Consider the following 14,833-nt stretch of genomic DNA (forward strand, 5'->3'; position numbering starts at 1 on the left):
AATCACTCTGACAAATGGGAGCCTTCTGCATGGCTGGTTCTAGACGTGGGGGAATGAGAAACCTCTCACTGAGCCTGGCCTGTGCTTTGTCCTGAAGGTCTTTATATGTCCTGAAGGCCTTTATACCTGAGCAGACACATGCATGAAGGATTTAGCAATATTAAGGTTGGATGATGGAGTGGAGCACTACAGGGAATAGTAGCATTCAGCAAAGGGAAGTTCAGACAATTTGAGCAATTACAAGCAGATAATGGATTTATTTTTGTCCCTTCTCCCCTTTCCCTCTCCTTTTTTATCACCTCCTTCCCTACCTTGTACCTTGGGGTACTTGGGCTGAAGGGGGGTAGTTAGGATATAGTTGCAATGTCCTATTTGCGCTTCCCAGGGCTTTTGAAAGGGCTGTGAAAAGCCAGGAGGTAATTTTACCTTCTGCTGAAGGTTGGTCAAGCCCCAGGAGAGCTTGTGGTGGGCTGGCAGTGGTGTTTTGAATCTCTTACTACCCGATAACAGTTTGAGATTTGGAGTGTCTGGCTCTGCGCTCTGTTGGTGACCTCTCAGACCACTTGGGATCCTCCAGTTCCAAAATGCAGCACGAGAAATTCTTATCTAAAAGTTGAAGGGATTAAAAGTGCTACTACAGAAGCAATTAGTACTACCTCCTGTCTTTTTATCAGCTGTGTCAGATGTGTCCTACCTTTGTTCTGGAAATGAGGATCACCTGGGAATCCTTATGCAAAATGACATTGCCAGTTTATGACCTTCCAGCCCTGAACTCGTGTGCATTCTCACCAGGCTCTCAGCATCCTGGACTCCTATCAGCATCCTGGGATGTGTTTTAAATTAGTGCCTGAGGGGGGAATGGGACTGAGTCGTGCACCACATGCCCAACTCAGCTGAACTTTCTTTTTATGCTTTTTATTAAAGCTGTATATCATCAGGAGAGTGTGAAAGTCACATTAGAGAAGGGAAATCATCTCCCCAGCACCCTGGCTTGTCGGGCTATTTTGCATAATAACTTATGGAAATGAACTGGCCACTTCTAATACTTGAGGACAGGCTGGGTGAGCAAGAGCCTTCTGAGGATTTTATCACAAAACAGCCTTATGTGGCACATCTGGTTTGTTTTAAGCATCTCTGTGTATTGGGAAGAGAGCAGCAGGGGATGGGGTGGGATAGCTTCATTTGAAATCTTTTGAGTCAACTGTTTATGATGAGAACAATGGTCTTGGGAAAACTGCAACCAGGAGACAGGGCAGCCGAGCACTTGAGCCACTATTGTGGAAATTTCTGTTGGGTTTCTTCACCTGCTTTACTTCCCTGCTGTCTCCACAGGGCAAGCCCATGTGAATGCTGCTGTGGAGGTGGCATTTACCTTGTGGAATAGCCTGAAGAAGGCTGAAATTCAAATCAGCCCCTTTTGCTCCAGCACAGTCTCTCATTAAACATCCCTCTACGTGCAAAATTCAGCTGTATAAATCATAGCTAATCACAGAATTATTCAACTATTGCCAGGGCTTGCTTGTAACTTGGTGTAGTTGTGGTGAGCAGAAAATGGATGGAGGTTACTTCTATGGGGCAGGAGTCAAAGAAGTTCTGGGGATTTACTGCACCTGTGCCCTGGCCCAGGACTACTCAGATTGCAATGCACAAGGTTCCCATTTGTAGCTTGAATTACACACCTGCCCTGGCACATGTTCAGGAAAAGACATTACTTGAGTCACCACCCATGTGTTTCTGGGCCTTAAATTGCAGAATGAAGCAGTAATGGACTCTGGATAGCAAAGTGCTCCCTGGTCTTCAGACCTGGACTAACACCCCAAGCCATGGGCAAACCTTCTGGGTGTGCAATTATAAGAACACAGTTTTTCTCTCTCTGTCAGTAGGCTCATCAGAAAGCTTTCAGAATTGTTTGGCTCTTCCCTGAAGCACAGATTTAATACTGCCAAAAATCAAATAAAATGTAAATTTCTTTTACACATAATTAAATAACAAGCAAGGATGATTTCCCAACCAGACTAAATGCATTGGATTCTCCTTTAGTGTCCAAAGTCTCCCTGCTCTTACCAGCTGTTGTGTTTTTTTTCGTGACACAGCCTTACAAACTGCTATTTTACATTGGATATCTTAAGGAAAGAAAACAATTAATTACACCTCAGAGTTAATTGGAATCAATACTTAATGTTTTTAGCTCTCAGTTAATTGCCAAATGATGTATCACTAGTTTGATGATGAAAAATAGATGGATATCTCAGGTTCTTCCTCTAGGGTGTCATTCTGTTGACGTACTAGCTGGCTCCAATGTTATCCTTTCCCTGCCCCTCTGTGTTCTAATTCTCTTGCTTTAAATCCCATGTCAAAGGTTTGATAATTTGATTATCAAAATATAGTGGTAAGTTATAAAAACTGCAGGGCATAAGATGATATTTAGTTATTGGAAGATATAAGGAGTTTTAAAGGGGACCCTTGGAAAATGGTTCATGTTATTGTTCTCTTCTGATTCAGCTGATCAAGTGTTTGTTTCATTTCTAGTCCATGGAGGAAAGGGAAATATATCTTTACTTGGTTCTCACACAATCACCCAGGAGTGTCTGCAGTAATTGAGTGCCTTAAATTGCAGCTGGGAGCTCTCCTGAGGGTTTCAGAGGTGCACAGGCAGGTCAGACCCTCAGTACTTGTTGATGTCCTGCCGATTTTCTCAAATAACAATTCTCCCCATACCCTGTAAAACTTGTAATGTGCTAAATGAGTTATGTGCTAGGCTGGCTGTGGGCACCTCCAGCTCTTGTTCCTGAGGGTCACCCCCACACAGCCACTGTGCCAAACTCTCCAGCTCGATAGGCAGCAACACAGCCTCGATCCAGCCAGCTCACAACGTGGTGTAATACACATAAATATACCCATGCACTCAGTAGGGCTGACTCACGCAGCACAAAATATTTCCACCAATAAACACCAATAACCAGGTGCTGAGTGTTAACTGCTGCCCTTGCTCATGGCAGCGTGGACAGCCAGGCTGAGGACCAAGTGTGGCTCCGGTCGCTGGAGGTGCCCAGTGGGTCTGACTCAAGTCTGACTAAAGGAAATCAGTTGGTGTTAATGTTATATAGAAATTAACACTTAGACACATTCTGGTGGTACATTTGACACCCACAACTTTTACTTGTGGTATCCAGCATTATTTCACAGTTGGAATGGTCATTTTATAAGCATGGTAGGGACTGTAGAAAATGTTTTGTCATTTCCTTTCCACTCAGCTTCTTCCCAGAGAAACAGGCATGCACAGAGCCCTGTTTATGAAACCCACATTAATAATCAAATATGTGTGTGTAGGTGTGAGGATTGCAAATAAACACATCTTAAAACAAGATCTATCTCCCTCCCTGAACTGGCATGCTCCCAAATGAACTCAATTGTAAAATTCTCTCATGCTGAATTCGGATTTTTTTCATGTATAGAAGCTAATGACCTCACAAGCCCTCCACATGGAGTTAGGGGAGTGCTAAAACCCTCCAAGTATTTGGTGTGAGTGCTGAGCAAGACCCAATCTATGGGAAAGGCAGACATGGAATGGACTCTTTGCCTGCGTGCTGGTTTTCCTTATACTGTCTAAAGATGGCTGTAAATGAGTATGAAGAGCAGTGTTTTTCTGTATCTGTTCTCAATTTTTCTTTCTGCAGTTGACAGCCCTTGTGCATGGCCAGTTGTTCTGTTTTCTGTCTCTGCAGTCCTGCTGTTTCTCTTGGATGGCTGTGTGAGGGTGTTTTTAGACAAGTCCCTGAGAAACAAGGATGAAAATTAAGGAAGAGCAAGCAGTGAGGTGCTCCCTCTAGTTTACAAATTTTCATGATGCTGTGACCCAGGGAAGCATCACCTTTTCAGTCAAGAAGCACAGAAAAACTGCAAGGAAATGTTTTCAGTCCTGGTTTGGGATTGACTCTAGGATGTAAGGGCACACTTCAGAGAAGGGTTCAGCTAAGAACTCTGCATTGTATTGTATTTTCCTCCTTCTTGTGGAGCCCTCATCGCTGTTGTGAAACTTTCTTGGTTATGTGGCCCCTGTGGCAAAGGGACATCTTTAGGTGACCCCTTGTCAGTGCTGGCAATGAGCAGTGGTTGGGTCTGATATTTGATCTTTCAGTACATGTTTTCTACCTTGAGCTGGTTGAAATACTTGTAACTTTTTTGGTTTTAATAGAAAAATTGCATTTCTCACTGAAAAAAGCAGACCTCTAGAATGTCTAGTTCTATGCACTGTGAAAAGGACTCAAATCTTAATGCTGTTGGATAAAAACAAAATCAAAACAAAAAAAACTCTCCCTCCCTTTCTTTTCCCTATCATTATTAAAAAGAGATTAAAAAAAAAAAACATTATGAGATAAATTTAAAATAATGTGTTTTCTGAGGAGAAAATAGAATAGATGGATGACTTTCAGCCTAATTTAGTAACTGCCACTCAAGATACAACTTGGGAAGAACTTTCTAAAGCTGGAAAATTATTCTAATGACATTTGTGACTGGAGAAGCATATGATTTTCTTTTGTGCTTTGATTAATATTCTCTATTACATTAGGCAGCTTAAAAACTGAAGGAATACTTTATCAGTGTTGTTCTGCCATTCCTTTAATGAAAACCAACCTCCTATTGTAAAATGAAAAAGCACATTGGCCAGCGAAGGACTCTGGGCTTTTTCTGACCTGTCTGATGCAAAGCTGGATGTGGTAACTCTCCTCTGTGCAATCAGATGTGTGTCCACACAGTTAAACCCGAGGCAACACACATCTGGGAGAAGGGAGATGTGTTTCTGGGGGTGAATGTAGAACATTTCTCTACGTTTTATTCCTTTTTGCAGGAGTTGCGAAGCAGGGTGTGATCGTGTGTAAGCAACTCGGACAAAGCAAATGAAAGGAAGAGCAAAGAAAGAGGAGGAGGTGAGAGAATTCATCAGGGAGTTTGTTTGCAGCCTGAGAGAGCTGCTAGCACAGGTCTAGGAGATGAAATAAGATTTAGCATAAGAGAAACCTGTCTCTCAGTTGTATCCAAGCCCCCCAGGAGACTCAAAGGCACAGGAATCTGCACATGGGTCTCTACATCTGGAAGAGAACATGGGGTGATGAATTATTCATGGTTTAGCTACTTAGTGCTCAGGAATTTCTCTTTATTTATAGTTCAGGAGTAGCGAAAGAAAAAAGGGATAAAAACTTGTATCACACCTGCCTTTTAATTTAGAAAGGTATTACTTGTACAGCTGTGGGCAAAGTCATCTAGACACAATGGCAGGGTTTGCAGGATGAGGTCTTGAATCATGGCAGGATTTTATTCCATTTTTTAGGCAATCTGGAATAGGGCAGAGAAAATCTCGGGGAAAAAGACAAATGTCTGGTAATTGAAAAATAGGCCCACAATTTTCCAAACATTTTTAAATTATGTGCAGCTTCAAGTCCTCAAAGAGCTGAAAAAGAGTTCTGAAAGATGCATTTGCAGGGCTCTCCAGGCATTGCCAGTGCCTTTGCTTTAATTTGGAGTTGAATTAATCTTAGTCTTCCAGGCTGATAAATGTAGAAAGTCCTCTGAGAAATCAATTGATTGTTTAGTACCCTTGCAACATCTTAATTTAGATGAGAGGGGAAGATTTGTGCTGACCAAGACAGAGTTGGCTGTAAGGGAAGAGGGCGAGGAATTATTTTCCATGTTCTTGCTAAAATAATTCCCAATGCAATGGACTTTTTGCAAAAATTCTGTCTACCCTTCCCAGCCGATTGCTGTGCCCATGAAGCCAAACTCATCCAAACTTGATCCTCTGCAAATCATGCTTTAACACCAAAGGTCCTATGTGGCCTGAGGAAATGGCCCTTCCAGCACCATGTGTTTTAATAACAAGGAATTTTGGAGACTTAACTCCTCCTCTCCAGTCTGTAGCCAGTTATGTCTCCTGTGCTGTTGCACAGATTTGCCTGTTAGCTTAACAGCCCTCTTCCTTTGCCAGGGCTTCTTCCCTCCTGCCCTCTCTCCTGCACTGCATTAATAGAAAGCAACCTCATTACTCAATCTGCTTGGGGACACGTGCTCTTCAGTTTTCTATTTCTTCATTCGTAGAAAGAATCGTGGTTTAACTTCCAAAGGTATGGAACTGCTGTTCAGCCTAGAAGAGCTCTCCCGAATGAGCCAAGACTTTTATAAATTCAGGCTGCAGATATGCTCATTGTGTTTCTCTGAGGCATATTGATTGTTGCTGTGGTTAGAAATACCAGTTTTATTTTATTTTAACAGCTCCTGGGTTCATACAAGGGAGTGACATAAAATATTCTCAGATGAAACAAGACACACTGAGTTAGAATAAACTAGTAGTTTAAATGTTCATTAACCAGAGTCCCATCTTTGGTTAACAGCTGGGAAAAAGTATAGGAGTAAATGAGTTATTGGACCTGAATTTGTACCTTTTGATGGTGCTTCCCTTGGATTGCCTGCTCACTTTCTGAATCCCTGTAAAACCTAATGCAGGAAAGGTTTTGTTTTTAGCAGAGCAATGTATGACACAAGCTCTTCCAGGAGTCTGTGGCTCATGTTACCTCCCCCCTAAAACTTCTGGCACACATCTTTATTCATGTTTTCATCCCTGGTAGAACTCCCTTCATCTCTGTGTGAAAGGCAGAGATGTGAGAGGCTGGTTTTCCATTGTGGATGTAACATAACCTTACAGGTTCAGGCTTGGGCAAGAATATACACCCATGTTTATTCAAACCCTGCCTGTCTTGGAGGAAGATACCTTTGGAGGGAAGCGATCTCATCTCAGGCTTTAGGCAGCACAAAACGGGGAGCAGTTTGACAGAAGGCAGTAGTGCTGGCAATGACCCCCCCATACCACCCCTACACACTTCCCCAGTTGGGGAAATCAGCTTTAAGATGGGGAGTGGTTGGAAAAGTCACATCCATGTTACATAGCCCCTAAAGAGGTCTTGTGGATTCAGTGGGCAATCAAAGGGAAGGAAGGCAGATGTTCAGTCTTACCTTGCAGCAGAAGCAATCCTGAGCTTTTCTAAATTAACTGGCAAAGGCTGATCTGCCTCAGCTGATGTCAAAGTGCAGATTGGATTTTCTGAATGTTTCTGCTCAGCACAAATCAAAAGCACTGTTCCATGCCAATGCTCTCACTAAAAATGACACTTTAAAAGGTCATGGCTGTGGAGTTTGTGTGCGTTTCAATTTATCGGTCTTGTAAAACTGTTGCATTCTTCCCTTCTCCCTGCTAGACAGGCTATGGATTTGTTATTCCTTTTATTCCTTTTCTTTTTTTGTCAATTGACTCCTAATAAGGCATTGAAAAAATCCAAAGCAGATGACTGAACAACAGCCATTCTTGGTTCTGTTTGAACTCTGGGTTTTCTGTCTTTACTCTCTACCCTGGCTGAGAAGAAAGTCCTTGAGCTGGTGCATTGGGACCTGGATTTTCTAGTGCTTCTGGTAGAGATTAGAGATCCAGACCAGGAGTAACAGCAGAGTAACTTCAGGATCAGGACTGGGTCTTAGTCTTTGCTTACTCTCATATGTTGAAATGTGCAGGAAAAATGCCTTGGTCCCTCATTGTTGTCACTTGCTTTTCAAGGGGAGTTTGCTTCTGCAGGAATCCTCTCCTGGGTGTCAGCTGAAAAATCAGGTACTGCTGGAAAAGGACGATATTTGGGTTCAGGAGGGACATCATTAATGCACACAAGTTGTTTTGCTGCTGGGAAGGTCAAGGAAAGGCATGACTTAAGGAAGGGTTGGTTTATTCTCTGTTTTGGAATTGTTGGTTGCTGAGTGAAAGTCATTGGCTTCACTGTGGCTTTTCCTGGCAGGGGATTGCAGGGTGGGCTTGTTGCTTGAGATGCAGGTCATGTTTCTTCCTGTCCTTTCCATCTCTGGACCGCCTTTCCTGGGAACTGTGCTGTCACTTAGGTTCAGGACAAGTGAACCTAGGTGCTGCACAAAGCTCTACAAAAGGGCTGTGTCTTCCATAAACTCATGAACACATGGGATGAAGCAAGGGCTGGAGGATAGAGGAGCATCTGGGAAAAATGTGTCTGTGAAGAGAGGCAATATCTGGCCTTCCCTGACCCCTGTGGCTCTGTGTCAGTGTAGACCCACCAGGAGAAGGGCACAGCATTTTAACCCCTATCTGTGTCTTTGCTAGCCCACACAGATCAGGTTTGCTGTGCTGTGAACAAAGGGCTTGGACCACACCCTAAGGTACGGTGCTGAGTGCCCAACAAGGTCCCTTCTTACTTCTCACTCCTTGTGCTCCAAGACACAAAAATAGCAAAATGGAGAGTTAATACACGAACAACAGAGGGAAGGAGGGCAGCAAGATCCCGTTTCAAGGAGATGTGAATGTGGCTGATGCTTCTCTCCCTGTTGTCTCCATGTGTTTGTGCTGTGCAGGTTGGTCAGCACGAGCCAAAGCAGCTGAACTCAAACCAAAGGCTAAATTAAACTGGGATGTCTTTGCTCTCTGGAACCCTAAATAATGTCAGGTTCCCAGATCACAACTGAAGTTTAAAGGGAGGCCAAAACAGCAGTATTAGGAAGCCAAAATTTCCTTCTTGTTGGTTGTGGCTAATCCAAGGTGGACTGAGCTGGGTTCAGCTTGCCAAAGGCCTTCATCCCCAGCTGTAAAGCACTGACCAAACACCAGTCAGGGGAAGTTTCTATTTCAGTTTTAAAGGTAGGGGTAACACATGGAAAGACATCCTTTGACTTCATGAAGGATTATTGAGGGCCAGGGAAGCAGCACCTGCCATAACTTCACTATGATGATGGGAAGGACCATTGCAACACTTTAGAGACTCAAAAGTGGATCAGATTCCTTTTCCGTGGAGGAAAGGATTAGAAGATTCTTGAGTTTCCAAATACACCTGGACAAATGATGAACTGAAACACATCTTCCCTCTTATTTTTTTTAGTAGTAAGCTAAAAAAAGCATAAAGACGAAATACTACTGGTTCCTTCTAGCAAGCCATGTAGAAAGTGTCAAAAGCTGAAGCGTTTGAAAAAGTAAAGCATGTTAATAGATGCTTTTATGCACATGCTTAGTTGTTCCTGAGCAATGCTGGGGATATGAACTGTTGTGCTACTTACCTTCTTACCACTAGCCTGAGAAAGTACAGGTTTGGATATGTACTTCACCTGTTTAGAGAGCACTAATTCAACCTTCCTTACTCTACCCTAGGGAAACATCCATTGGTTGAGTGCTGAAAGAGGTGAAAAGAAAGCTGTGTTTAGTGTTTTGCTAGGTTTTTTTCCCCCAATCCATTCCCCAGTTGATTTGTTTGTGCAGGCCTTGGTTGGTGTTTGTGTAGAGGTGGAATGTAAAGCCTGCAGTCACTGGCTGGATCTTCAAGCGCTGAAGTGACTCCTGTGCTGGGATGTTGTGTTGTTTGCTGTTCTGAGGGGATAAATCACACTTCAGGGACAGGAACTCACGCTGAGAGAAGTCTGCAGCAAAGGTTCAGCTCTCAACAGCGTCAAGCTGAGCGTGGGAGGCTTTTTTCTCCTAATCCAGAGACCCCAGAAAACTTCCCTGCACACTGGCAAGGGTTTTGTTTTGGTTGCTTTTTCCCCCATTTATCTTTTCTTTTGCCTTGCCAGATTTCATTGGTTGTTGAGGAATCGTTGAGGCTTGATTGCTTGTGCTGCTCTGAGCCCCTTACTGAGAGATTAGTGGGAGCTTTCACGAGCTGTTCCCAGGGTAATATTTTGGGTGCTACACTGTGTTTTGCCTCAATGGTCCAAACTGTGCAGCTTTTAATTAATGAGAAGACTGTGTGAGGAAGACTAGCTGATAGAAAGATTGCTGGTGAGCAGTGGTCTCACAGAAGTATTTATTTATTTATATTCCTAGAGTGATGCAATTCTTAATAGCAAGGCCCAGATTACCCATTTTATGTGGTGAAAAAAAGCAGGGTTTATATTTAAAATTCCCTGATGGAGCTGAAGTGAGTGGGACAATTGGTCTGACTCCCAGGTTCTCTCCTACCCCAGAGGCAGCCTGTGCTTATGAAGCCTCTCTGCATTTACTTTGAGAAGGCAGACCAGAGGAGTTAAAACTGCAGGAACCTGAAATAATGAACTGATTTTATTAATTTGGCCAAGTGCTTGAGAATGTGGCACTGATCTCAGATGATAAAAAAAAAAAAAAAAAAGGAAAAGCAAAGAAAAGAAAAGGAAAAGAAAAAGAAAAAACATGTTAATGTGTTGGCAAGGGAAAAATCGATCTGCAGAGTGGATATATTTAGCTCATATTCTCTATATTAGGACCTTCTCAGATTCTGAATCTTAATGTCTGCTTTACCAAAGAGGATAGCATCCTGCAAAGCTGGATTGCAGGAAAGCAACACTTCTCCTCACTGCCAGACTATTATCACAGATGATGTTAAAAAAGAAACCTCTGATTCATCTGCAGTGGCTGCCAGGAACTCATGCAAGCCCCACAAATCATGCTGCTGGGCAGACTGCACTTCCAAAAGCAGCTATTAGAAGTGTCGGCTGTTTTCTTGCTCTCTGAGTTAAGAATCGATTGGGAAATGGCAAAGAATATTCAATGCTTTCAGAAGTTGCTTTCTGATTAATTTCTCCCTGAATCCAGCTGTCTCCCTAGAGTCTTGCTTTTAAACTTACAATGTATATTTATTTTTATAATCTGCTTTTCACCTGAAAAGAATAATAATCCCCATTTATTTTAAGCTTGGCTGAACATGCACTGGATTTAGAAATTAATTTCTCCCTGCTCTTAGCAGTTAAGCTTTGAAGGATAGATCCTCAGCTGCAAAAATTGTTTAGCTTCACTGAAGGGTATTGCTTGGTGTCTTTAACCTCTGGAAGCAAATCTCAGCTTAGAAACCATATGAAAATTGATTTTACTTGTCATGTCATTATCTTTATTTGGGTAAATGGTGTAACCGATGAACTTTCAACTCAGTCCTGTGAGGCTCTGAGTGCACCCAGGGACAGGGAAAGCACCTGCCAGTGAAGTGTTTTAGAGCCAAGGTGAGGGTGCATAGCATCCTCCAGGGAAATACTTTGTACCTCACCTTTTGGGCTCTGCTCTGGCACTGTTTCAGTTCTGCCAGACTCAGACCTTTGTATCTCAGACATCTACTCTGAAAAACTCAGGTGATGAACTTTACAATTCTGAGATGATTTAAAAATAACCCCTGGATTGGCTTGCATTTCACCTTCTGGCTGTGAAGCCTGGAGGGATGTTCTGATAACAATTAAAACTATTTTTAATTTATCAGTTCAGGTTGTAACCTAGGCTCTCAACTCCATCAAACTTTGTGTGAAGCAGCAAGAGCCCTTTTCAGGATTTAGCTCTGCATCTGGTGGATTTGAAAGAGGACAGTCCTCAGACAGCAGTTTGGGACTGAGCTACTTCTGCAGGTCTATGGAGCAGAGAGTGCACTGAGACCTTTGCCAGGGTATTTACCAGACCAGTCAGTAATCTGTGGAGCTGATATAACCTTTGCAATTGGAAACATCTCTCTTGATAAAGGAAGAACCTCTAAAATTGGATTTGAAGGCCATTCAATAAACCAAGACAAAGAAAAAAATAAGTGCAAAGGATTTTATATTTAAGGATTTTTTTTCTGGTCAGGCAGCAGCAAATGTGGAACCAGGCTCAGAGCTCTCAAAGCTGCTTCTGTAACCTGTGAAATCGTAAAAACTACATTGGAAAGGACTTTGCAAGGCTTTTTTGCTCCATCTCTCTGGCTGCAGGCAGGATGTTGAACCTGCTGTTAGGAATTGCCAATGATGATGGTTCCATACCCTCCTCTGGCAATTTATTTTAGTGCTTTAACTGGCCCTGCTGGTCACACACTCACCCTGCTCTTAAATCATGGTGCTGCCGGTGATGGGCCCTGAGGAAACATTTGGTGCAGGAGGGGAAAGTATCACAGAGTCTGGTGTGTTATTGCAAAATGCTGCAGACATGGCTAAATTGGCATCTCTGCCTAGCTCTGTCAGCTCTGGAGTTAAGGAGCTGGCCTGCCTGCCCGGCATATTGCAGGGTAATTCATTAACATCTAATGGACTCTCTCATTTCTTCCTGTCTCCTTGTGAAAAGCAAAGGGTATTTCTTTCTATTCCCCTTCCTCTACCCATTCTCTGAAATGCTAAAGCATCTGGCTGCCTCCAAGCAAGGACAAACTACAAACACCTGGGTGTTGGGGGTTTTTTCTCCTTCCCCCTCCCTCCTGAGCTCTGCAGCTGCAGGAGAGACCGTTCTGAGGCTGTGAATGGCACCTTCTCCCTGTGGCTGCCCTTCGATCAGAAACAGCCTCTGGCTCTCGTCGCTTGATTTAAAGGGTCCTTGCTCTGATGCTGACCTGATTACCTCATGATGAAATGATGTGGGGCCACGACACCGAGGCATGATGTCATGGGTCTTGCCATGTCACTAGAAGAAATATAAGCTTCCTGGTGCTGGAACTGTATTACAAGGTGATTTTTGTTCCCTGTGTGCTGATTTAAGGGTAGGTAGTGCACTTATCCCATTCATTCCTCCCCACTGAGACCACCACGACCACTAATTCTGCTGGGAACCTCGATGCAATGTGGGTATTGGCAGCATCACACCCATGTGGGGTGGGAGGTCTGGATGTGCCTTAAATGAGGGTGCTGGCTCATCCAGCAGCTCTGTGCTGCTCCCAGACTCCTAATTAGATTGAAGCCTGAAGTCTCTGGATATCATCCCATACCTTTATTTGAAATGATTTATCATGCCATCTAAATCAATCCCCGCAGAGAGATGTTACGAGGTTTTATTTAAGATGCTGTACACACCCTGTCCAGGGCAGAAAATGTTCTTGGCTACATGAAAACCAAAGACTTGGAAACTGACCTTAGGAATCTTTTCCTGCACACCAGGCGTGCTTTCAGTGGAGAGCAGTTTGACAGGTGTTTGTCTCCTTGGATGGACACATCTCCTGGGGATGATGATTTTATCTCTCTTACCCCTATCCCTGATGAAGTGCTTGCTGTGCTCCCTACTGCTCAGAACCTGAATCTGGCTCCATTAGGGATCACACCAAAATCCTCAAGAGTTCAGAATTTCGGGTATAAGGCAAGAAAAGTGCAATTGCACGAGGAGACACAAAGAGCCATCTCTGACACAAAAAATACCCTGCTACAATTTATGTCTTGTGTGTTTCCCGAGTGAGCAGAGCAGGATTTTTGTTCCTGATTTCACTGGAAAAATCGGGATCTGGAATGAAAGGTGACACAATGTGCTGCCCAGGTCTATTACTGTCAGTTGTCTTGAGCTGGTAGATAATTCATGGCAAGTAATTTATATAGCACTTTTACTTATCCTGCCCTTTATCTCATCTGTGGTCAATTTGTTGGAAGTCCTTCTAATTAGAGTTGTCTTTGCCAATCACATGGTTTATTTGTATTAGCTCATTGGCTAAATGTAGCTCTTACAAGGCATTAATGATATATAACTGTTATGAGAATAGGAAGGACTCCTTTCAACTGGAAATAATTTTTGCATTATTTAAGAAAAATGGAAGTCAGATGAAAAAAGAGGGGTTTTTTTTACCAAAATTGATTTATTTTTAATTTCAGAGGCTTTAAAAGATCTGCTATATAAAACTGAAGCAAAAAAAACCCTAAGTGCAGCTGAAAGCCAGTGTTTTATTCTCTAAATGCTGAAAATAAACATTGTTATTCCCCACCACTGCAACCCATTTTTCTGACAAAGTAATTTCACATTAATCAGTCCAAACTTGTGAAACGTTTTGGATGGAAAAAAAAAAGAAAGAAAAAAAAGTCAGGTCTGTAAAATATTTCCTAGCTCTGTACATGATGATAAATTTGAAAACCATTTTCCTGCAGGATAGCAACATTATCCTTAAATGCCTTTGTTCCTTCCAGGGACCTCATTTGCTGGAGTATTTGCACAAAAGGAAACACAAAAGAGAGGTGAACAAAGGGGAAGTGGCTGAAAGATTGGAGTGAATTGGAATATCCCAGACAGCAAATGGAGGGCAAGAGGGAAAAGACAGATAACAGTGCCACCAAGCTTGTGAGTGGATCTGTTCAGCCCTCGCCTGGGCTGGGGAAGGAGCTGCTCTGATGTTTCTTTTCCCTGGTAAAATCAGATGATGAGTAGTGGGTTGGGTAAATGAGAAATACAACAGTATCTCCTTGTGCTGCATATCCAGGTGAATACTGGCTCAGAGCTACAACCTTAGTGCAAATCCTGCAAAGATTTACTTCATGTCTGTTTTGTGAGCACTAGGTTTGGTTTCTGGGTGCTAACACAGGTCTTTGCCCACCGGCTCCGGGTTTCATGCGGATTCCAGCTCTTGGGAGTCCATGTGTGGCTACTGCAGGGCTAAGCTTCAAAATCACTGTGAAGGGCAGCCTTGTTTCAGTCAGCTGGGGACCTGCCTGCTCAGATTATCCAGGTAATCCATGCAACGTGAGATTAGCATCCAGACCTTAAGAAAAAATTTGGGTGTGTGCTTTATTTATACTTATTTCATTGCTGATTGACTCCTCTCTACCAAAATATCCTCCAGCAGGTAACTTTGAACCTGATTTTCTTCTCTTCATTTCTGCCATGCTTAATAATTCAATCTCAGAGGGAGTTTTGCCTCAGCAAAGCGTGTGGGGGACCAACACTGCCCGCCCGAATTGCAGTTATGCAGATCTGCCTGCTAGGGAGGAAAGCTGAGTATTTTCCCCTCTGCAGCATCCTCCTGCCACCTGGTCCCACTGTTCCAGGCAAAACCCTTTGACACACGTGCCTGTGCTTTTCATTCTGGGAACTGACTGCTTTCCCCTCTCTTCCCCC

The sequence above is a fragment of the Aphelocoma coerulescens genome, chromosome 10 (assembly GCF_041296385.1).
Source record: "Aphelocoma coerulescens isolate FSJ_1873_10779 chromosome 10, UR_Acoe_1.0, whole genome shotgun sequence".
NCBI lineage: Eukaryota > Metazoa > Chordata > Aves > Passeriformes > Corvidae > Aphelocoma > Aphelocoma coerulescens.